Here is a 26000-nt window from a genome sequence, read left to right as displayed (position 1 = left end):
ACATTTAACTCCTATCTTTTGTTATTTAAATTAGGTACCACCAATTTAATTTTTCATGACATTTACCAAGTGTAATATCATTTATTTTTAATGGATATTTAGGTCAAAAGAGAACTCAGGGTGTCAAATGACCACAATGCCCCTATTCGGGTTGCATTCCCGATTTTTCGGTAACACCAAGTTTTGTCATTTTTTTGATTTCTCGTTTTTCTTTGTACTAGTTAATTAATTTTTTTTGATATTTCTAATGATATTTATACTTCAATAGATCTCTATTTAAGTCTTAAAAATATTTTTCAGGGTTCCCCGCAGTCCAGGGCTAGTCAACGGTCCACACTGCAACTTCCCGGTGAGGTCACCCATCGCTAGGGTTCTCGGCTCGTTTAACTTGGTTACATTTCATTGCTATTATTTTTCCTTTGTTTTTCTTATATTTTCTTTTCTTGTATTTCATTATTTTATGTCCCCTCATCTATATCTAAGTGTAGTTCTAGGCATCGTAGCTGTCTGGACAATACTGGTTACAGGAACAGTAGAACGCACTACCGAACATAGGGGTGTTACAATTCTCCCCCCCTTAAAATAAATTTCATCTTGAAATTTTACTTGGCATTAGTCTTTGAACAGCTGTGGGTGCTGTCTCCTCATATCCTCTTCACGTTCCCAAGTAGCTTGCTGGCCTGAATGATGGTTTCACAGTACTTTAACCAGGTGTATCTGTTTATTCCTCAGCTACTTCACCTCATATGCCAGAATTTCTATGGGTTCTTGCTCATATGAGAGGTCTAGATTTACCTGAATCTCTTCAACTGATAGTACATGAGATGGGTCAGATCTGTACCTCCTTAACATTGACACATTGAAGACACTGTGTATCCTTTCTAGCTCTGGAGGTAATGCCAACCGATATGCTAAAGGACCCACTCTCTCTAGAACCTCATATGGTCCGATGAAACGAGGACTCAGTTTCCCCTTTCTGCCAAATCTCATAATCCTCTTCCAAGGAGAAACTTTGAGGAATACCTTATCACCCATTGCATATTCAATATCTCTTCTCTTCAGATCAACATAGGATTTACGATGATGCGATGCGACCTTGAGTCTATCTCTCGATCAATCGATCTTTTCTTACATCTGTGAACAATTTCTGGCCCAATCATCTTTCTTTCACCTACTTCATCCTAACATAGGGGAGTTCTGCACTTTCTGCCATACAAAGCTTCATATAGAGGCATCCCAATGTTTGATTGGTAGCTGTTGTTATAAGCAAACTCAATCAAAGGCAAGTGTATATCCCAACTACCTTCAAACTCAATCACACAAGCTCATAGCATATCCTCCAATATCTAAATTACCCTTTGGTGGCCATCATGCGTGGGTGGAATCTTTGAAGTTCAATCTAGTTCCTAGGGCTCTCTGAAGAATACCCCAAAATCCAGAAGTGAACGTAGGATCTCTGTCAGATACAATTGATACTGGCACTCCATGCAATTCTACAATTTCATATATGTATAGTCTGGCCAATCTTTCCAGGCTATAGTCCATCCAAACTGGCAAAAAGTGGGCAGACTTGGTCAGTTTGTCAACTATAACCCATACTGCATCATGACTATTCTGTGTCCTCGGAAGTCTCGTAACAAAATCCATAGTTATTTGTTCCCATTTCCACTCTGGTACTGGCAAAGGATGTAGCAAACCAGCTGGAACTAGATGTTCTGCCTTTACTTGCTGATAAGTTAGGCATTTGGAAACAAATTCAGCTATATCCCTCTTCATACCCATCCACCAGTAATGCTCTTTCAGCCCTCTGTACATTTTAGTTCCACCAGGGTGCATAGTAAAAGGAGACTCATATGCTTCCTTCTTAATGATCTGTCTCAATTCCACTTTACTAGGAACGCACATTCTGCCTAATGTAGTAGTAAACCATCATCTCTCACAGAGAATTTAGATTTCTTGCCCTACTGGACTTCTTTCAGTAGCTTCTGATATTTTTCATCACTCTGAGCAGCCATTCTGATCTGATCAATCAACACTAGCTGTACATGCCATGCAACTATTATCTTTCCCTCATCATCAATTTCTAAACTAGCATGCTGTGCTTTCAACTCATGTACTATGGACAAAGGAGAAACTCTGAGACTTGCCATAGTCTTGCGACTTAAGGCGTCAGCCACCACATTTGCTTTCCCTGGCTGATAGTCTATTAAGCAATCATAGTCTTTAATCAGTTCTAACCATCTCCTCTGCCTCAACTTCAATTCCTTCTGGGTGCCTAAGTACTTCAAGCTCTTGTGATCTATGTAAATGTAGCATTTCTCTCCATACAAATAGTGTCTCTAGATTTTCAAAGCAAAAACAATAGCTACTAGCTCCAAATCATGTGTTGGGTAATTCCTCTTATGCAGTTTCAGCTGGCGTGATGCATAAGCAATGACTTTTCGATCTTGCATCAGTACACAGCCTAACCCATTGTGAGAAGTATCACTATAAACTGTGTATTCTTTACCCGGGGTAGGTAAAGTAAGGACTGGAGCTTCAGTCAAACACCTCTTCAACTCATCAAAACTCTGCTGACATTTTTCTGTCCACTGAAATTTTACATCTTTCCGAAGCAGCTTAGTCAACGGAGAAGCTAACATAGAAAACCCTTTCACAAATCGACGGTAATATCCATCTAAACCTAGAAAACTGCTAATTTTTTGTGATATTCCTGGGTGGCTTCCAATTAAGGATAGCTTCTACCTTGTTGGAATCTACCTTTATCCCTTCAGCTGACACAACTTGTCCCAAAAAGGAGATTTCTTTTAGCCAAAATTCACATTTCGACAATTTGGCGTATAGTTGTTTCTCCCTTAAAGTCTGCAGTACAATCCGCAGATGTCTGTCATGCTCCTCTGCATTCCTCGAATATATCAAAACATCATCAATAAACATCACTACAAACTGGTCGAGATATGGTCTGAAAATAGTGTTCATCAGATCCATAAAAGCAGCTGGAGCATTTGTTAACCCGAATGGCATTACTAGAACTCATAGTGGCCATATCGAGTTCTGAAAGCAGTTTTTGGAATACTCTACTCTTGCACTTTCAACTGATAATAACCAGATTGCAAATCAATTTTAGAGAATATAGCTACACCCTTCAACTGATCAAACAGATCATCAATGCGAGGCAATGGATATCTGTTCTTTATTGTCACCTTTTTCAACTATAGGTAGTCAATACATAAGTGGAGGGTGCCATTTTTCTTCTTAACAAACAATACTGGTGCTCCCCAAGGTGACACACTAGGGCAGATGAAGCCCTTTTCAAGTAGTTCTTGCAATTGTGCCTTCAACTCCTTCAACTATGCTGGTGCCATTCTGTATGGTGTTATGGAGATTGGATCCACACCAGGCATAACATTAATTTCAAACTGCACTTCTCTTTCTAGAGGTAATCCTGGTAATTCATCAGGAAACACATCTGGAAAGTCATATACAGTAGGGATGTCCCTCAATGCTGGACTCCCCACTTGGGTGTCTACCACATGTGCCAAGTATGCTTCACACCCCTTTCTGATCATTTTTTCTGGCTAGTGCAGCCGAAATGATGTTTGATGGCAATAGCTGCCTCTCCCCGTGTATTACCACTTCACTGTACTGAGGGAGACCAAAAGTGACCGTCTTCAATCTACAGTTAATCATGGCGTGATGCCTAGCTAACCAATCCATGCCCAAGATGATATCATAATCTCTGAAGGGCATTTCAATGAGATCAGACAGAAAAGTGTGCCCTTGGATCACCAAAGGACAATCTCTACACATTCTATTAACCCTGACCTCTTGTCCTAGCGGACTTGTTACTAGCACCTCAAAGTCCATTTTTGTACATGGAATAGTAATGCAATCAATGATGCTAGCACTCACATTGGGTAGGGCTAGTGCATCCCCTTGTACCTCAGCCTCTATTGATTGATCAACTGAATGATCACCCTCTTTCATAGTCAATTCGAGGGTTTTAGACCTCCCGAACAAATAACACAAGGAGATTTCCTCCCGTTAGTGCATATTTATAATGTAATGCACTGTATGTATCAAACAATGACATTGAGCAGTTGTACTATGAAGAAAGAATATTCAAATTATAGGTGAAAATAAAATTTAAAAACTTGCTCTGATACCACTAAAACATGTCACGCCCTACCCCTCTATAAGGCATAACATGATCCCGTAGTATACCTAATGAATTACCAACTTCGTCTACTAATAACCCATTAAATACACTACAAGGGATTTTAAACTTTTCTTACTTCTTTTTACAGTGGTACGCACTATTTACAGGTGTTAAAAATTTTTTGAACTGAAGTGAAACAACTAACACATTTGAATTATTAGTAATTTCTGTAAAAATTTTGGCGGAGTGCCATCTGTATTTTGAATAAAAAAGTTCTTCAAAAACCTGTAAAAAGCACTTCACATATATTTCTTAATCTCAAACTCCAACCTTTAATCAATACAATATGTTTCTCAACTCAAATCTACAATAATTTTTCAGTATTTTCAAAGGCTGAGATAAAAGAAATATAACACAATATTTACAAACCAAAATAATTTACAATTTATTTTACAACTTCAATGTACAATTTTAATTTACAGCTGCTCAAAACCAAGAACACTATATACATACAGTGTGTTAGTAGTATGCCCTAGAGCATATCATTTAGTATGTATCTTGTACATAATTTTATTAATAAAAGGCATTTCCACTTTTCCGTTTACATAATATATTTATGTGTAATAGAAAAGGTCCATTGATATTTTGTTAGAAATATTATTCTTAAGTTGTTAAGAATATGAGTGACAATATTTCTAGCACGAAGTATCATAAATAGGTTCACAATCGAGGATACTTCATAATAAGGACATGACTTATCCAAAAAGATTGTATTCATGTTTGTTCCCAAGTTATTTATATGAGATATAAATAAGATGGAATGGTGAGTCTCATGCCATATAACAAACATGATAGGCACTTATAAATGATAAGTAGGCCGAACCAGTGACACTTATGACAAGCACATGGAGTTTACTCTTGTCAATGTTTTGTCATAAATCATATCAGTGCATATAATCTTTAGACCTGAGATAGCACAGTTATCTTGTATATAGGTAGTTTGAGTTTGATCTCGCTTTCATACTTGTACTATGTATGGGTATATGGGCATGTGTTGGCTCCTACTAGTTAGATATGGAGGTAGGTGTTGATCAAGATGGAATCTGTTCCTCTAAGTAAATAGAGATAAAAACCTATGTTCATTTAATTGTTCTTAATGTTTCAAGTTCTGGCAGACAGATAGATTTATTGAAAAGAGTTTACGATGAGAAAAATCTTTTAATCAAGAACTGGAATTAAAAGAGAACATAATATTCATAGCAAAAGGAGTTTGACATAAACCATGACTCCAGCTTGAGTTGGGATTTTGTAACAGAGAGATTCTAGTGCATGGTAACATATGATTATAGGTTCATTTAAGATAAATCTTATTACTAATTGGGTGGCCATGGCATGCTATGCTAGGTGTTAACCATGGTCTATGAGGTTCATAAAATGATTTAGAGAAATCATTTATGGTAAGAAAGAGTTCTGATGATATTAAGAGTTGATATCATGTCTCATTGCCAATTAGTGATGAGCCTAGTAAGTCACACACATATTTAAATATAATTTATCACCTATTTAAATATAATTTAATTAATTAATTAAAGAGTTTAATTGATTAATTAAATAGGTTTGGTTTGTAATTAAGTTGCAAAGTCCCTAGCATGGCTTGAAACCAAATCTAGATTATTGGATGTGTAGTATAAATTAAATTTATATTTAAAGTGTTTAAATATGAATTTAATTGATGAGAAATTAATTAATAGAGATTAATTAATTAATTTATATTTGATATAAATTAATTAGAAGAAGAAAATAATTGTTTTGGGTTAAGAATTCAAAATTAAGACACAGGGGCATTTTAGTCATTTCACAGTGTGACACGTGGCACCATGAGATGGTGACACATGGGATTACACATAAGCTTGCCAAATGTTTTTTTAATCATGTAAGATGATTAAAATCAAGATTAAATATAGGTTTGACACTTGGCACAATGTGATTGGGTCACTTAAACCTATAGCTAATCAAAAGGTGACATGTGGCTAGGGTTTAATGTGTTAACCTAGCTATTTAAGTGTGGTTATGAAAAGAAAAAATAACCAGCAGCCTCTCCTTTCATTTGTCACGCCACTTTGAGCCTCTCCAGCTATTCCTCTTCATCTCTCATCAATTCAAAGAGATTAGCCATCAATCTCTTGAATTAAGAACACTAGAAATTGTTTCTAGTGTCACATTTATCTCTAATCTCTTAAAAGGCAGAACTTGAATTTCTAATTAATAGAAAAAGCTTTAGAGGCTGTTCAAGGGCTGCCATAGGTGTTCTTGGTGTGGACAAGCTAGAGGGACAACATTTGGTGTCTCAAGACGAATCTCAAAGCGCGAGACATTTGCGATTGCATCAAGAGGTTAGTGTGATCGTTCTTGATTTAATCTAGGGTTCTAAAATTAATCTGATTAATTTTAAAATCTTAAATGGTAAATACAGATCCAAAAACATATTAAAAGAGTTTTAATATGTTGTTTATCATTGAAATCAAATAGATAAAAATAAATCTTGCATGGTGCATGTGACCCTAGGTGAAATTTTTTGAATTCAATGGTATAATCTTGTGTTTTTCACGCTTTCGTTCCTTCACAGTGAACATACATTACAATACAAAATGCAAAATATGGTACACTCAATATACCCGATGATCACTCAGTGTAGTACTAGCAGCCAAGTCTGTTTGCCCTACGATCTGTCTACTGCGGCGGCAATAAAAGCTATCATTTGAGACAATGTCTCAGTGGTGCACAACATTAACCAAATACAAATTTAAATCACAAATCATAAGTCATATAAATAATGGATACTAAAAATCATAGTTAAATTCAAAGACAGTGAATATCAATAAGAATTTAAACTCCATTTCACAATATCACAATGAATATAAATAAATCATACACACACAGCTTAATCATGTTCCAAAGTTCAATTCATCCCAAAAGCTGATGGCTAATGAGGAATAACATAGCTAGCTAGCAATAATATGAGTACTCATTCTATTCGTCCTCAACAGGCACACACCTCAACACTTTAGCCAGAGAGGGAATTCAATTCCTCCCACTAGACAAGCTAGCGAGGAATTCAATCAATATACATGATAGCTGTGGTTTCAAACCATTTGCAATGCTTTTCAATCAATAAGTATCCATCAAATATCAATCAAACAATTTTTCGTAGTTTCAAACCATTTACAATGCTTCTCAAGCAATAAGTATCCATTCAAACACATTTTCATAATTTAAAACAATAATATACAAATAGTCATAATTTATTTCAATTGAAAATTCAAAAGAAATAACTGTTGTGCACAAACCTCTGATAACTGTCACTTGGCCCTGACTCAGTGTTTTCTTCCCTTTCCCTGAGTCTTTGCTAACTCAGAAACATAAATTGAAGTGTTTCAGTACTCATTTAAACCGTTTCTAACAATAAGGCTTAATACTTAATTTATTGAATTCTATTATTTCCTTTAGTCAACCTAAAATATTGACCCTCGATGCAGTTTAGGTGAATTAGGTTTTAATGTTATCAATGTGTCACATTTGTAGCCTTTTAGTATTGGTACATATTACCAAATTCATTTCCATGTATATTGCGTTTTATTGCAATTTGTCGGATTCCGGTAAACTAATTTGACCTAGCCGGATGACCTAGTTCCCCCAATTTTCGGGTTTCGGTCAAAACAACAAACTTGTAGACCTATGTCCTATTGCACGCGAGTCAAAATTTCAGGTCATTCTGAGTTATGTAGACTAAGTTATGGTCAATTTACCAATGCTAGACAGAATGTACCAAAATGGTAGCTTTAGGTCATTTTTAGGTCACTTTTGGTTCGACCAGTTTTTGGTCCTGAACTTGTGCAAGCTATTTGACTTGCTTATGGTAATTTCTGGGTGTTGGTGTCTTCATTAGAATTGTACATATATGTCTCAAAAATTCATGGTAAAAATTTCAGGTCAATTGGACCTGTTTTGAGTAAGTTATGGCTAAAATACTAATTACTGCCCAAATGGTCAATTTTCAGGTTTACAAAACACTAATCCATATTTGGTCATTTTTCAAGTCACCTTCCAAGCAGAATTTTAGTAAGCTTCCTTCATGAAAGCTGGCACATTTTGTGCCTAGTTTTACCTTCAATTGGTCTCATACCAATTGGTGCCACACACTTAAGATTCTAAGCCAAAACACATACTAACCTGCTACACACTCTTCATCACATAACAAATGACACATTCAACACTTACCAAGTTACACATCCATGCCAATTCTAGTTTGTACCATAACATAAACACATTTAGCATCTCATTTCTTTGTCATTTTAGCAGCTTACAACCATTCTCAATGTAACACCCTCCCGGTAGCCACTCCGTACATTCTACTGTTCCGGCGACCGGTGTCGGTCCGGACAGCTAGAACGTCTGGAAAAATATTTAAACTAAAGTGAGGGACCATAATTAACTCAAATATTAATAAGAAAAATTTAGTAAAAATTTTAGAAATAAAATGCAACTAAGTCAAACGAGTCGGTGCCCAAGCGAGGGGTAACCAGAGGGAAGTTGCGGTTCTCGCAACGAGGAGCCCTAGACCCGGGGGAAAAATTATAAAATAATTTTTGGGACTCCAGAGAAGGGTCATTGAGGCTCCTATGGCATTAGAATGCCAAGAAAATATTTAGAAAAATTTTTCAATCGGTACAGACAATTTTGACCCGTTAAGCCAAACGGAGGGCATTTTGGTCATTTCGCCTTCAGAGACGATTTTTGGCCGACTTGTCCAGTTAAGTAAATAATTATTATGATCTAAAATGTGAATAAATATTACTAAAAATTGAATTGAAAATGAGTAGAAAAGAAAAGAAAAAAAAATGAATTAAATGGGAATTTATGACATCACATGATGTCATTAGTGTACCTTCACCCAATTATATGGTGACACATGGCTATAACCCATTTAAAATCAATAAAATGGGCAGAAAATGAGAGAAAAATGCAGCTTTATTCTTCTTCCCAATTTCCATACGTGAACCTTTCTTTCTCCATTAAAATTCATTTCATTTTCTCTCTTCCAAACCTTGAATTCTCACCACTAAACCTTAAATTCTCTTCATTAAAACTTGTCCACTCATCTTGGGAAGGTGTTTGGCAGCCTAGAAAGTGAAGGAAAGGGAAGTTTAAGCTTGGAAAATTTTTCCCTACAAGAGGTTAGTGCTTACTTATGCTAATATTCCTTTACTTCCATGTTAAGGACTTGAATTTATTATGAAATTGTAAGTTAAATGGACTAAAACTCATGTGTATGTGTACCATAAATTTTGGCAGCCCTAAGGAAGGAACAATGATGGAGTATTTTTGATGGTTTTAATGGACTTAAAATGAATTAGAGATTATGTTTAAGGTGCATATACACATATGTGATGAATGAAAGTGTGTATCTAAGGTGTATGTGTGAATCATAATGGGAAACTAGGGTTTGGGAGTGAAAATGTGGACTTGGCTTATGAAATTGTTAAAGGAAATTTTAATGGTCAATTAGTGACCATTTGAGGAGATTTGACCATAATATGGATTGAAAAATAGCATGGTAAAAGGGAATGACTATGCTGCCTAGGGACAGCAGCAATGGACTGAGATTTCAGTCTAATTACACAGCCATAACTTTGGCTGTGTTAGTCCAATTGATGTTTATCCAATTGGACATGAAACTAGGCTTATAATGGCACATTTTTGCTGAAGAAACCATGCCCAAAAGACCAAAGCAAGAGGACCAAAACTTGGCCCCAATCCGGACACACTGCAACAGCCCCTGCAGAATTGTCCAAATGAACAGTAACTGTTCATTTGGCCATAACTCACTGTAGATTTGGTCAATTGACCTGAAAGTTTTACAGCAACAAGTTAAGACATAGACAAACAACTTTCATGAAGAAACCTACCCCATATTATGACCAGAACCTAATCAAATCATTGAGCAAAGTGAAGTTTACTGTACTGAGATTTCCAGAATTTTCATTTGAGTAGCAATGTTTGGAGGACTATAACTCTCTCTAGAAAACTCGGATTTAGGCGATTCTTGAAGCAATGGAAACCTAAGGCATAGTAGAACATTTCATATGAAGAAAGTTAGACCAAATTAGGAACTTAACTTGATCAAATTACTGACCAAATTTGGATCAAAATCTGCCAGAACCCATGATAGCAGCATGAGCGATTGCGTGAACAGTAAACTTATTTTGGTCATAACTTGAGCTACAAAACTCCAAATGGAGTGATTCAAAAAAAGAAATTCAACTAGACAAAATAAGGAACATTTTCTATGAAGGAAGTTTTGTCAAATTCCAACAGTAAATTGACCAATGAAACAGTGCAACTTCGGAGCACCAAAACCGAAAATTGGCAATTTTGCCAAAATGACCTAAGCTTTGAGAAAGTGACCAAAACCAACAAGTTTTAAATGAAAAATGTAGTATGTTTGAAGTGCCAAAGTCAATGTATATATTTTCTATGCAAAAGTCAACATTTAGTTGACTAATGAAGTGAATAGTGACATGAAAACTTGAAATAAGCTTGGAAAAGGATTTGGTTATTGATTCCAACAAGTTTTAAATGCAAAATGTGGTACATCGGGAGTGTTAAAACCAATGTACCTATTGTCTATGCAAAAGTCAACATTTTTGTTGACCAATGAGGTGAATAGTGACACCAAAACTTGAAATTCAAAATTTGAAATTAGAAATGCGTCTAGGGGACTTTAAATTGCAATTGGCAATTAATACTAGTAAATGTAAAACTCAAAATGTGGGATCTTGGTGTAATTAGAATTAATATATCCATTAAGTATAAAAAGGTCAACATTTTGGTTGACTAGTATGGTGAATAGTAATCAAAATGATTAGTGAATTAAGATGAAGACCTAGAACCAATTCTAAGCTTAAATGCTTAGAATTGTATGACAAATATGGACTATGCATCCTAGTTAAAATTGTTAAAAAGAAATTTAGGCCATAAATTTGAAATCCATGAAATATTCATGGATTACTTGAAACATGAAAAATAAGTCACCTAATTGATGTGAATAGATAGTTAGGGCATATATGCCCATTACAAATGGAATTCATAAAATATTAGTAACTCAACTTGAAGTATAAAATTTGTAATTACATAAGTAGATTCTTGAATGTATAAATGAGAAAGGAAAAATGTTTTGAATACAATGGTATATGTGAACCATTGTTTAGAATTGTGATCAATATGAATAACATAATGAATGGATAAATAAACCATATTAATGTATGAATGAGACATTAGTTCTCATTATTATAGAGAGGAGAAGTATTTTGAGTACAATGGTATAAAAGGATAATTGATGTGAATTGTGATCATATAAATGATCAAATGAATGTATGAATTATAATTGAAATTTATCATGAAATAATGAATTCATAAAACACAATATATTAATATTTAATGATATTATGTGCCCTTGTATTGCCTAGACACGTGTGTCAGATTGGATAGATTGGCATGCCAATAGGGTATTGTTTTAGTAGTACTGCGAAAGGCTTTATGCCTGTATTCATGGCTTTGTGCCCGTATTCATGGCTATGCACCCGCATTCATGGCATTATGCCAACATTCATGGCTTTTATGCCCGACTATGTGTTATCATGGCTCTTTAGCCATACTGACTACATACGTGGTTGACGTTCCGCGTTCCATGGTATGACGGCCCGAGGCACCACGGTGTCCAGTGCCAACGACCCGTTATCCAGTTTAGTCAGCCTGTCGTAGGTTACTTGGGCAGTGTAATTTATTGAAATAAATTAAGACTATTAGTAATTAAAAATATTAGAAATCAAACAAATGAGTTAATAAGACCTCAAAAGAATTAGTTACAATTATGAAATGATCCAAACCACATAAAAATTGTTAAGTAAAATGATAAAAGAGTTGCAAAAATTGAAGGAACGGAAGCGTGAAAAACACAAGATTATACCATTGAATTCAAAAATTTTCACCTAGGGTCACAAGCACCATGCAAGATTTATTTTTATCTATTTGATTTCAATGATAAACAACATATTAAAACTCTTTTAATATGTTTTTGGATCTGTATTTGCCATTTAAGATTTTAAAATTAATCAGATTAATTTTAGAACCCTAGATTAAATCAAGAACGATTACACTAACCTCTTGATGTCTTTGCGGCATGTCTGCGCCTTTGAGATTCATCTTGAGGACACGGATGTTGTCCCTCTAGCTTGTCCACACCAAGAACACCTATGGCAGCCCTTGAACAGCTTCTAAAGCCTTTTCTATTAATTAGAAATTCAAGTTCTGCCTTTTAAGAGATTAGAGATGTAAACAGGACACTAGAAACAATTTCTAGTGTTCTTAATTCAAGAGATTGATGGCTAATCTCTTTGAATTGATGAGAGATGAAGAGAAATAGCTGGAGAGGCTCAAAGTGGCGTGACATATGAGAGGAGAGGCTGCTGGTTATGTTTTCCTTTCATAACCACACATAAATAGCTAGGTTAAGACATTAAACCCTAGCCACATGTCACCTTTTGATTAGCTCTAGGTTTAAGTGACCCAATCACATTGTGCCAAGTGTCAAACCTATATTTAATCTTGATTTTAATCATCTTACATGATTAAAAAAACATTTGGCAAGCTTATGTGTTATGCCATGTGTCACCATCTCATGGTGCCACGTGTCACACTGCAAAATGACCAAAATGCCCCTGTGTCTTAATTTTGAGGTCTTAACCCAAAATAATTATTTTCTTCTTCTAATTAATTTATATCAAATATAAATTAATTAATTAATCTCTATTAATTAATTTCTCATCAATTAAATTCATATTTAAACACTTTAAATATAAATTTAATTTATACTACACATCCAATAATCTAGATTTGGTTTCAAGTCATGCTAGGGACTTTGCAATTTAATTGCAAACCAAATCTATTTAATTAATCAATTAAACTCTTTAATTAATTAATTAAATCATATTTAAATAGGTGATAACTTGTGTATGTGTGTGACTTACTAGGCTCATCACTAATTGGCAATGAGACATGATATCAACTCTTAATATCATCAGAACTCTTTCTTACCATAAATGATTTCTCTAAATCATTTTATGAACCTCATAGACCATGGTTAACACCTAGCATAGCATGCCATGGCCACCCAATTAGTAATAAGATTTACCTTAAATGAACCTATAATCATATGTTACCATGCACTAGAATCTCTCATTACAAAATCCCAACTCAAGTGAGTCATGGTTTATGTCAAACTCCATTTGCTATGAATATTATGTTCTCTTTTAATTCAGTTCTTGATTAAAAGATTTTTCTCATCGAAACTCTTTTACGAATAAATCTATCTGTCTGGCAGGAACTTGAAACATCAAGAACAATTAAATGAACATAGGATTTTATCTCTATTTACTTAGAGAGCAGATTCCTTCTTGATCAACACCTACCTCCATATATAACTAGCGAGGAGCCAACAGATGCCCATATACCCATACATAGTACAAGTATGAAAGCGATATCAAACTCAAACTACCTATATACAAGATAAGCGTGCTATCTCGAGTCTAAAGATTATATGCTTGATATGATTTATGACAAAACATTGACAAGAGTAAACTCCATGTGCTTGTCATAAGTGTCACTTAGTTACCTACTTATCATTTATAAGTGCCTATCATGTTTGTTATATGGCATGAGACTCACCATTCCATCTTATTTATATCTCATATAAATAACTTGGGAACAAACATGAATACAATCTTTACGGATAAGTCATGTCCTTATTATGAAGTATCCTCGATTGTGAACCTATTTATGATACTTTGTGCTAGAAATATTGTCACTCATATTCTTAACAACTTAAGAATAATATTTCTAACAAAATATCAATGGACCTTTTCTATTACACATAAATATATTATGTAAACGGAAAAGTGGAAATGCCTTTTATTATTAAAAATATGTACAAGATACATACTAAATGATATGCTCTAGGGCAGACTACTAACAATCTCCCACAAGCACTAGAGCCATTCAGGACAATCTATTAGACCTATCTTCTCAAGATGTCGGTCTAACGAGTGCGTGACATAGGCTTAGTGAATGGATCACTGGATTTTCAGTGATGCTATTTTCTGCATGGCTACATCGCCGCCCAACTATTTCTCCGATAATGTGGTAGCGCCTTTCTATGTGTTTGGATTTACGGTGAGACCTTGGTTCCTTAGCTTTGTATGATCGCTCCATTGTTGTCACGCGATGTAATGGAACGCTGACTCAATGGAAGGAATTCTTGTAAGTTACATCACGAACTTCTTTATCCAAACGACTTCCTTTGCGACATCGATGCGAGAATATACTCGACCTCGATGGTGGAATCTGCGATCGTGCTCTGTTTGGAACTCTTCCAACCGATCGCACCTCCATTACAAATGAACACATATCCAGAGGTAGACTTTCTATCATCGATATCTGATTGGAAATCAGAATCAGTATAACCATCCAATTGCAAGTCTCCACCTCCATAAATCAAGAATAAATCCTTAGTTCTTCTCAAGTACTTAAGGATATTCTTGACAGCTATCCAGTGTTCCAAACCTGGATTGGATTGATACCTGCTAGTCAAACTAACGAGATATGCGATATCAGGCCTAGTAGACAACATTGCATACATTAAACTTCCAATAGCGAAGCATATGGAATCTGGCAATCTTATCTCTTTCTTCAGGTGTCTTTGGAGACATCTCTTTAGAAAGGTGGATACCATGTCTCACTGGTAACAATCCTCTCTTGGAATCAAGCATGTTAAACCTCTTTAACACCTTTTCTAAGTATAGACTTTGGAATAAACCAATTATTCTTTTCGCTCTATCTCTATAGATGCGAATCCCAAGAATATAGGTTGCCTCCCCTAAGTCTTTCATGGAGAATGTATTTGACAACCATACCTTTATAGTCGTCAACATACTGTATCATTACCCATCAACGAGATGTCATCCACATATAAGACAAGGAAAGTGATAGCACTGTCACTAACCTTCTTATATACACATGGCTCATCCTCATTTTTGATAAAACCAAAAGATTTAATGGCTTCATCAAAACGGATGTTCCAACTCCTCGAAGCTTGTTTCAACCCATAAATGGATCGCTTTAGCTTGCATACCTTGGAACCATCTTGGGATTCAAATCCCCTAGGTTGTTCCATGAAAATGTTTTCTTCAATGTATCCATTGAGAAAGGCTATTTTGACATCCATCTGCCAAATCTCATAATCATAGTATGCATTATTGCTAATAAAATCCTAATTGATTTAAGCATGGCAACAGTGAGAAAGTCTCCTCATAGTCTATTCCTTGCCTTTGGCGAAACCCTTTCGCTACTAGCCTTGCCTTATAGGTCTCTACCTTTCCATCGTAACCAATTTTCTTCTTGAAAACCCATTTGTTTCCTATAGGTACAATACCTTGGTGGGTCAACAAGATCCCAAACTTGATTCTTATACATGGAATCAATCTCGGATTTCATAGCATCAATCCATTTTGAAGAGTCTATATCGATATAGCTTCTTCATAGGTAAGTGGATCATCTCCATGATCTACTTCTTCATGAGTAGACAACTCTTGTTCTTCTTCATGAAGAAAACCATATCTCACCGTGGGTGAGATACCACAGTTGTTCTACGAGGAGCAGTGTAGATGTTTCATCAATGGGTATAGGTTGACTAGATGGATCTATATCCATCGATGCATTGGTTGGTCGAATTCTCCAATTCTAACTCTATTTGCCTTCCTTTGCCTCCTTCTTGAACAAACCGTTGTTCAAGAAATGTGGCATCTCTACTTATCACAACCTTTTGTGAAGTAGGCAAATAAAAATAATATCCAAAACTATCTTTTGGATATCCAACAAATCGACCTTTTACGATCTGGTCTCCAATTTATCGGTGTTCACTTTTTGATATAATTTGGACAACCCCAAATCTTAACATGCTTAAGACTTGGTTTTCTTCCATGCCATATCTCATAAGGTGTGGAAGAAACGATTTTGATGGAATCCTATTCGGAATATATAAAGTGATTCTAATGCAAATCCCCAAAGGAGATTGGCATATCGGTATAGCTCATCATACTACGTACCATATCCAATAGGGTACGATTTCTCCTTCGGATACACCATTCAGGTGTGGCGTTCTGGAGAGTCGGTGAGAAACAATACCATGCTCTCTCAAGTATTCATCAAATTCAGTACTCAAATATTCACCTCCACGATCTGATCGAAGAGCTTTAATATTCTTTCCTGTTTGATTTTCTACTTCAGATTTAAATTCTTTGAACTTTTCAAAAGATTCATGTTTGTATTTCATCAAATACAAATACCCAAACCTTGATTTATCATCAGTAAAGGTAATAAAATAATGAAAACCCCCTCTATCCATTTCTTTAAATGGACCACATACATCACTATGTATTAGTTCCAAAATATTTTCAGCCCTTAGCCCTTGTCCAACAAAGGGTGATCTAGTCATTTTGCCTTGAAGGCAAGATTCACAAGTTGGAGTAGGCTCAGAGCCCAATGAGGATAGAATTCCCATTTTCTCCAATTTTGCAATCTTATCTTCTGCAACATGACATAACCTTAAGTGCCAAATATATTTTGAACTTGAGTTGGTTTTCACCATGGCATTGCATTCATTTAGATTGCTATACTCTGGCCAATGGAAACACTTTCTTACTGGCAATGGAAACACTTTCCTGTTGGTAGTGGAAACACTTTCCTTTGCCTCCATCAGCTTTAGTCTTACTTTTCTGCTTAGCTATTTTCTTGGAAGGACCAGGAATCTGAGGTTTCTTTTTCTTATTGCCTTTCTTCTTGTTGGACTTTCCAGCAGAAGAAGATGTAACCAAAGCTACCTCTTTTCCTTTATTGCCTGGCATATTCTTTTGGGCAATAACCAGCATGTTGAGTAAACCAGCTAAGGTGCATTCCTATTTAGTCATATGGAAATTTGTCACAAAATTCCCAAAAGACTCAGGAAGGGACTGAAGGATCAAATCCGTCCATAGTTGGAAATCCATGTTGAAGTCAAGATGTTCCAACAGCTCAATCAGCCAAATCATCTTGTGGACATGATCCCCAACATTCTGTCCCTCAGACATCCTCATACGGAATAGCTGTCTAGATATCTCATACCTAGCATTCCTGCTGTGCTCACCATACAACTCTTGTAGGTGAAGGAGGATCTCACTCGCACTCTGCATGTTCTCATGTTGCTTCTGTAACTCATTACTCATAGAAGCAAGCATGTAACACTTAGCTCTCATATCATGCTCCTTCCACTCGTCCAAAGTTTCATGTTCCTCTTGTGTGGCCTCTGGAGGTAAGGGACCAGGAACATTTGAATATAGAACATATCCTATATGTTCAAGGTTCAGGACAAGTTTCAAATTTCTTAGCCAATCAGACAGATTAGGTCCTGTCAACCTGTTGTGATCAAGTATGCTTGCAAGGATATTGGATGGTGGTGGTTGTTTTGTGCTCATTTTTATCAGAAAATTAACTGCAGAAAATAACCAGATTAATTAGTAAATGTATCATGTAATTAACCAAAATGATTATTGTCTTTTAATCAAATTGGTCCTAACACTAATTTAGCGATTCCTACACTTCCAAATTAGAAAACGGAAATCCTAGTTGGATGGATTTCTAGTGGGTGATTGAATTCTTATAATTCTATTGATCATCCTCAGGTACATCCATTATTGGAATTACAATAAACTATAAGTGAGCAACTCCTTGCCCATCACATCTCATGTGAGGTTCAATCCTTTTACTAGCCCCTAATGCTCAAAATCTCAGGTACATCCAATATTGACTTATCTTGCATTAGTTAAGTTGATCCCATTGAGCAGTAATTATGCAAATAATTTTAATGTCCTCAGTACATCCAATATTGGCCACTAAACCATTTACATATTTACAACATCTCATGCTTAACAATTATTCTTAAGAAAATCTCTTAAATTAATTGCATCTCATGCAACTATTTAAAATTTCTTAAAATAATTGCCCCAATGGAGGGCTTATGTTATAATTACTTTAATTATAGCATTTCCAACTTAATCATTTGTTTGGAAGATTTTATAGCCATCCTAATTACTATTAAGGTCTCACTTTGCACATTATCCATTTAGCATGCATATATCATATAATTGCATACATTCCCATACATCTCATGCATTCATGGATAAGCGATAAATATGGTATGATCATGGACTTTCTAAGGGATTCAATTGAGCCACCAAGAATTGAATCGGGGCATTCCTAGGTGCATTTCATTCATTCATTTTACAAGAGTTGCTGAAGGAGTACATAATCAACACTTGATATTGAATTCCTCCCACTGGTCCCACCAATGCTCTTGACCTCCTTGAACTTCTTGCAATCCAATATTACATAGTAATCCTTGGCATACCAAAGCGAATTTACAAGAACTTAAATAAATGAAATTACAACCCAAAAATATTACAAACTTAATAATACATGCCCAAAATAAATTAAAATAAATTAATTAATTTACAATCCCAAAGAAACATAAAAGAAATAAATCCAATCACATTGGTCTTTTATAGTCCATGATCATCCATCATGCATATCACTATTTAACAATTAAATAAAACATACATGCTTAAATTAAATTGAATATCTCATATTCAACTTAAAATTCCAGATTTGAATATGATTCAAATAAATTTAAAAATTCAGATTTGAATCTCATTCAAACAAATTTAAAAATTCAGATTTAAATCACATTCAAACAACTTCAAAAATTCAGATTTGAATCACATTCAAACATTTTTTAAAAAATCAGATTTGAATCACATTCAAATATTTTTAAAAAAAACAGATCTGAATTTTATTGAATCAATTTTAAAAAATCAGATTTAAATATGATTCAAACAACTTTAAAAATTCAGATTTGAATCTCATTCAAACAACTTTTAAAATTCAGATTTGAATCACATTCAAACATTTTTTAAAATTCTGATTTGAATCATAATTTAATTGTGTGATTAAAACAACTAATTAAACACTTTAATTAGTCAAAGAATAGGCCTTAGATCATACAACAATTGCAGAATTAAAAGCCAAACCTTGAATCACCCATGGAACCATTGTTGCCGCCACCAATGGTGGCTTCTCCATGTGTGACGCCACACCTTGCTTTGCAACCAGCAATAATCTCTTGATCTCATGATCATACACACAATTAAATTACATAATCAACAATCTAAATGGCAAATATAGTGGCTCTGATACCAATTGAAGGAACGGAAGCGTGAAAAACACAAGATTATACCATTGAATTCAAAAATTTTCACCTAGGGTCACAAGCACCATGCAAGATTTATTTTTATCTATTTGATTTCAATGATAAACAACATATTAAAACTCTTTTAATATGTTTTTGGATCTGTATTTGCCATTTAAGATTTTAAAATAAATCAGATTAATTTTAGAACCCTAGATTAAATCAAGAACGATTACACTAACCTCTTGATGTCTTTGCAGCGTGTGCGCCTTTGAGATTCATCTTCAGGACACCAGATGTTGTCCCTCTAGCTTGTCCACACCAAGAACACCTATGGCAGCCCTTGAACAGCTTCTAAAGCCTTTTCTATTAATTAGAAATTCAAGTTCTGCCTTTTAAGAGATTAGAGATGTAAACAGGACACTAGAAACAATTTCTAGTGTTCTTAATTCAAGAGATTGATGGCTAATCTCTTTGAATTGATGAGAGATGAAGAGAAATAGCTGGAGAGGCTCAAAGTGGCGTGACATATGAGAGGAGAGGCTGCTGGTTATGTTTTCCTTTCATAACCACACTTAAATAGCTAGGTTAAGACATTAAACCCTAGCCACATGTCACCTTTTGATTAGCTCTAGGTTTAAGTGACCCAATCACATTGTGCCAAGTGTCAAACCTATATTTAATCTTGATTTTAATCATCTTACATGATTAAAAAAACATTTGGCAAGCTTATGTGTTATGCCATGTGTCACCATCTCATGGTGCCACGTGTCACTGCAAAATGACCAAAATGCCCCTGTGTCTTAATTTTGAGTTCTTAACCCAAAATAATTATTTTCTTCTTCTAATTAATTTATATCAAATATAAATTAATTAATTAATCTCTATTAATTAATTTCTCATCAATTAAATTCATATTTAAACACTTTAAATATAAATTTAATTTATACTACACATCCAATAATCTAGATTTGGTTTCAAGTCATGCTAGGGACTTTGCAATTTAATTGCAAACCAAATCTATTTAATTAATCAATTAAACTCTTTAATTAATTAATTAAATCATATTTAAATAGGTGATAACTTGTGTATGTGTGTGACTTACTAGGCTCATCACTAATTGGCAATGAGACATGATATCAACTCTTAATATCATCAGAACTCTTTCTTACCATAAATGATTTCTCTAAATCATTTTATGAACCTCATAGACCATGGTTAACACCTAGCATAGCATGCCATGGCCACCCAATTAGTAATAAGATTTACCTTAAATGAACCTATAATCATATGTTACCATGCACTAGAATCTCTCTGTTACAAAATCCCAACTCAATTTGAGTCATTGTTTATGTAAAACTACATTTGCTTTTAATATTATGTTATCTTTTAATTCCATTTTTTGAATAAAAGATTTTTCTCAACAGAAACTCTTTTATTAATAAATCTATCTGTCCTGTGCAGGAACTTGAAACATGAAGAACAATTAAATGAACATAGGATTTTATCTCTATTTACTTAGAGGAACGATTCCTTCTTGATCAACACCTACCTCCATATATAACTAGCGAGGAGCCAACAGATGCCCATATACCCATACATAGTACAAGTATGAAAGCAGTATCAAACTCAAACTACCTATATACAAGATAACTGTGCTATCTCAGGTCTAAAGATTATATGCACTGATATGATTTATGACAAAACATTGACAAGAGTAAACTCCATGTGCTTGTCATAAGTGTCACTGGTTCGGCCTACTTATCATTTATAAGTGCCTATCATATTTGTTATATGGCATGAGACTCACCATTCCATCTTATTTATATCTCATATAAATAACTTGGGAACAAACATGAATACAATCTTTCTGGATAAGTCATGTCCTTATTATGAAGTATCCTCGATTGTGAACCTATTTATGATACTTTGTGCTAGAAATATTGTCACTCATATTCTTAACAACTTAAGAATAATATTTCTAACAAAATATCAATGGACCTTTTCTATTACACATAAATATATTATGTAAACGGAAAAGTGGAAATGCCTTTTATTATTAAAAATATGTACAAGATACATACTAAATGATATGCTCTAGGGCATACTACTAACAAAAATAGGTATAACTTAACTAAATATTTTAAATGTACTTCTATTGCCATATAAATATAAACTGAGTATTTTTATTAATTCTGTATGTTGTATATTGTCACTGTGAATTTCGGAATTAAATGCTTCCAAATGCGAAACAAATGAGAACAAAAGATAATTAATATTAGACACATTGTATTAAATTAAATTGATTCTTAAATATTCAAATTATGCTTCGTTCTTTCTTTATTTGTATATTTTATTTTCTTGTTCTATTATTGCACCACTAAGCAGCAATGCTTAGCGCGATGTATTTGTTTCCTCGCGCAGGTACTTTAACTAAGATTTTTAGAGTCCAGATCTGCAGAAGTGGCTGGAGTATTCAAGGTTATCACCTCCTCAGCAATGCATGTAGATAGGGCCCATATAGATCATATTTTGTATTTAGTATAAAATGCTAGATATTGTATTATCGTGTAGATTATGAGCAGGTAATTAATAGAAATGTAATGTAATTTAATAAATTAGCTTTTTCATATGTAATTAATTTATATATCATGTAAATTATGAAATTATGTAAATTAAAGAAATTTGAAAATTTTACTTATGTGATTTGAGCATGAATGAGATTGTATGGATTCGAAGACAGATTTGAAATATATAGATAATGCATGGAAATGAATATGAAATTGAGATATATGAATGAGATGTGAATTAAGAGATGGTTATGAAGATAATTGATGAGATTTTATTTGTAAAATATTATTGAAACTTTCAAACAGGTAAATAGTAAAATACGTCAACTGGTAATAAAATAGGGGAAACTCCGCTGGTTTCTCCGTCGAAAAATAATTAATATTAAAATATAACGAGATCAAAATATGAAAGGAATAAAGTAAGATAAGATAGGGTGCTCCGGCACCGAATGTAGCACACTTTGCTCGGCTACACTGTAGTCGAGTGAGGGGTGTTACATTTATTGGTATCAGAGCGCGGTTTAGGCGTTTCTAGACCTAGATAGACTGCATATCATGCATTGCATTCATAAGAGTCGAGGTGACACTATTGCAGATCTGTATTTCCCGTTTATTTTAGGTTAAGGTATGGAATACAAAAGTGAAGAGACAATGAGATAGCGAATGAAGATGAGAAGCAGACTGTATTTAAGATGAAAAAGGATGAGTACATAACTGTTTAATGATAGGATTGAGACTAAGGAGAAAGTAAAGTATGATAGTACGGAAAGGTGTAGAAGTAAAGAGGCAGCAGTTCGTCGTTTGCTTAAGTCAGGTAAATTTCGAGGACGAAATTTAAATTAGAGGGGAAGAGTTGTAACACCCTCCCGGTAGCCACTCCGTACATTCTACTGTTCCGGCGACCGGTGTCGGTCCGGACAGCTAGAACGTCCGGAAAAATATTTAAACTAAAGTGAGGGACCATAATTAACTCAAATATTAATAAGAAAAATTTAGTAAAAATTTTAGAAATAAAATGCAACTAAGTCAAACGAGCCGGTGCCCAAGCGAGGGGTAACCAGAGGGAAGTTGCGGTTCTCGCAACGAGGAGCCCTAGACCTAGGGGAAAAATTATAAAATAATTTTTGGGACTCCAGAGAAGGGTCATTGAGGTTTCTATGGCATTAGAATGCCAAGAAAATATTTAGAAAAATTTTTCAATCGGTACAGACAATTTTGACCTGTTAAGCCAAACGGAGGGCATTTTGGTCATTTCGCCTTCAGAGACGATTTTTGACCGACTTGTCCAGTTAAGTAAATAATTATTATGATCTAAAATGTGAATAAATATTACTAAAAATTGAATTGAAAATGAGTAGAAAAGAAAAGAAAAAAAAATGAATTAAATGGGAATTTATGACATCACATGATGTCATTAGTGTACCTTCACCCAATTATATGGTGACACATGGCTATAACCCATTTAAAATCAATAAAATGGGCAGAAAATGAGAGAAAAATGCAGCTTTCTTCTTCTTCCCAATTTCCATATGTGAACCTTTCTTCCTCCATTAAAATTCATTTCATTTTCTCTCTTCCAAACCTTGAATTCTCACCACTAAACCTTAAATTCTCTTCATTAAAACTTGTCCACTCATCTTGGAAAGGTGTTTTGCAGCCTAGAAAGTGAAGGAAAGGGAAGTTTAAGCTTGGAAAATTTTGCCCTACAAGAGGTTAGTGCTTACTTATGCTAATATTCCTTTACTTCCATGTTAAGGACTTGAATTTAGTATGAAATTGTAAGTTAAATGGACTAAAACTCATTTGTATGTGTACCATAAATTTTGGCAGCCCTAAGGAAGGAACAATGATGGAGTATTTTTGATGGTTTTAATGGACTTAAAATTAATTAGAGATTATGTTTAAGGTGCATATACACATATGTGATGAATGAAAGTGTGTATCTAAGGTGTATGTGTGAATCATAATGGGAAACTAGGGTTTGGGAGTGAAAATGTGGACTTGGCTTATGAAATTGTTAAAGGACATTTTAATGGTCAATTAGTGACCATTTGAGGAGATTTGACCATAATATGGATTGAAAAATAGCATGGTAAAAGGGAATGACTATGCTGCCTAGGGGGCGACAATGGACTGAGATTTCAGTCCAATTACACACCATAACTTTGGCTGTGTTAGTCCAATTGATGTTTGGCCAATTGGACATGAAACTAGGCTTATAATGGCACATTTTTACTGAAGAAACCATGCCCAAAAGACCAAAGCAAGAGGACCAAAACTTGGCCCCAATTCGGACACACTGCAACAACCCCTGCAGAATTGACTAAATGAACAGTAACTGTTCATTTGGCCATAACTCACTGTAGATTTGGTCAATTGACCTGAAATTTTTACAGCAAAAATTTAAGACATAGACAAACAACTTTCATGAAGAAACCTACCCCAAATTATGACCAGAACCTAATCAAATCATTGAGCAAAGTGAAGTTTACTGTACTGAGATTTCTAGAATTTTCATTTGAGCAGCAATGTTTGGAGGACTATAACTCTCTCTAGAAAACTCGGATTTAGGCGATTCTTGAACCGATGGAAACCTAAGGCATAGTAGAACATTTCATATGAAGAAAGTTAGACCAAATTAGGAACTTAACTTGATCAAATGACTGACCAAATTTGGATCAAAATCTGCCAGAACCCATGATAGTAGCATGAACAGTGCACGTGAACAGTAAACTTATTTTGGCCATAACTTGAGCTACAAAACTCCAAATGGAGTGATTCAAAAAAAGAAATTCAACTAGACAAAATAAGGAACATTTTCTTTGAAGGAAGTTTTGTCAAATTCCAACAGTAAATCGACCAATGAAACAGTGCAACTTCGGAGCACCAAAACCGAAAATTGGCAATTTTGCCAAAATGACCTAAGCTTTGAGAAAGTGACCAAAACCAACAAGTTTTAAATGAAAAATGTAGTATGTTTGAAGTGCCAAAGTCAATGTATATATTTTCTATGCAAAAGTCAACATTTTAGTTGACTAATGAAGTGAATAGTGACATGAAAACTTGAAATAAGCTTGGAAATGGATTTGGTAATTGATTCCAACAAGTTTTAAATGCAAAATGTGGTACATCGGGAGTGTTAAAACCAATGTACCTATTGTCTATGCAAAAGTCAACATTTTCGTTGACCAATGAGGCGAATAGTGACACCAAAACTTGAAATTCAAAATTTGAAATTAGAAATGCGTCTAGGGGACTTTAAATTGCAATTGGCAATTAATACTAGTAAATGTAAAACTCAAAATGTGGGATCTTGGTGTAATTAGAATTAATATATCCATTAAGTATAAAAAGGTCAACATTTTGGTTGATTAGTATGGTGAATAGTAATCAAAATGATTAGTGAATTAAGATGAAGACCTAGAACCAATTCTAAGCTTAAATGCTTAGAATTGTATGACAAATATGGACTATGCATCCTAGTCAAAATTGTTAAAAAGAAATTTAGGCCATAAATTTGAAATCCATGAAATATTCATGGATTACTTGAAACATGAAAAATAAGTCACCTAATTGATGTGAATAGATAGTTAGGGCATATATGCCCATTACAAATGGAATTCATAAAATATTAGTAACTCAACTTGAAGTATAAAATTTGTAATTACATAAGTAGATTCTTGAATGTATAAATGAGAAAGGAAAAATGTTTTGAATACAATGGTACATGTGAACCATTGTTTAGAATTGTGATCAATATGAATAACATAATGAATGGATAAATAAACCATATTAATGTATGAATGAGACATTAGTTCTCATTATTATAGAGAGGAGAAGTATTTTGAGTACAATGGTATAAAAGGATAATTGATGTGAA

This window comes from Hevea brasiliensis, chromosome 4 (genome assembly GCF_030052815.1).
Source record: "Hevea brasiliensis isolate MT/VB/25A 57/8 chromosome 4, ASM3005281v1, whole genome shotgun sequence".
NCBI lineage: Eukaryota > Viridiplantae > Streptophyta > Magnoliopsida > Malpighiales > Euphorbiaceae > Hevea > Hevea brasiliensis.
This window is presented reverse-complemented; position numbering follows the sequence as displayed.